This window comes from Octopus bimaculoides, chromosome 26 (genome assembly GCF_001194135.2).
Source record: "Octopus bimaculoides isolate UCB-OBI-ISO-001 chromosome 26, ASM119413v2, whole genome shotgun sequence".
Taxonomy (NCBI): Eukaryota; Metazoa; Mollusca; class Cephalopoda; order Octopoda; family Octopodidae; genus Octopus; species Octopus bimaculoides.
This window is the reverse complement of record NC_069006.1, coordinates 2,912,140-2,913,010: the sequence shown is the minus strand read 5'-3', so window position 1 is coordinate 2,913,010 and position 871 is coordinate 2,912,140.

The following is an 871-nucleotide window of genomic DNA, read 5'->3' as shown; positions in this document are numbered from 1 at the left end:
CCCTCTCCCTCTCTCCACCCCTCTCCCTCCCTCCCCAGGAAAAACAAAAGGTTAACGGAAAATAATGTGATGGTCTTCTTTACAGAAATTGTTTTAACGACGAATGTTACGAAGTTTTAAAGTTTCTAAGACTTGTCTTATCTCACAAAAGAGGATATTCACAATTGTTTCCACATCAACAAATGTATATTAACCGACTGGAAAGTGCACCCTTCCAACAACCATTCCTCTTTGGAATTACTGTACTTTGTTGTTTTCTTTTGCTTCTCTGTTTTTTCTTCTGTTTATATCATTCTTATTTCTTTATTTTATCTACTTTTGCTTTATTTTCCTCCATACACTTTCCTTTTTGTTTTGTATTTTTCTGTCTCTTTCATTGTTGGTGTTAAACCATGTGGTTACTTCGTTCGTGTTGCGCTTCACGGAAATGTCGATGGCCTTCCTTATGTCGTTATTTATCCCACTTAATATGTGCTTGCTCGCCAGATCGATCTCGGATTTGGCCGGATTGATCAGGTGGCATTTAGGATTTGAGGCAAAGTTCGGTTTATGATCTTTTATGGTGACGAAGGCGTTTCTTTTAGCGAGGATCTTTACCCTATCAGCTATCTCTAGTTTGTTGGCTAAATTTCTGGCTTCACTTTTGATGTCGCTATATGTGTGTGGGGAAGCGCGCCTATAATTTCGTGTGATATTATTTTTTAATAGTCTATCGTAATTTAATGTCAGCCCGGAGCTTGTGTTGGAAGGAGGACGAGGACTTACGAAATTTCAGCTTGGAATGATACTCAGTAGGTTCCCCTCGAAGGGTTCGAGGTCCGAGATTTTGGGTGGGTGGGTGTTTCCTCGATCTGATTCCATAGTTGTTGAC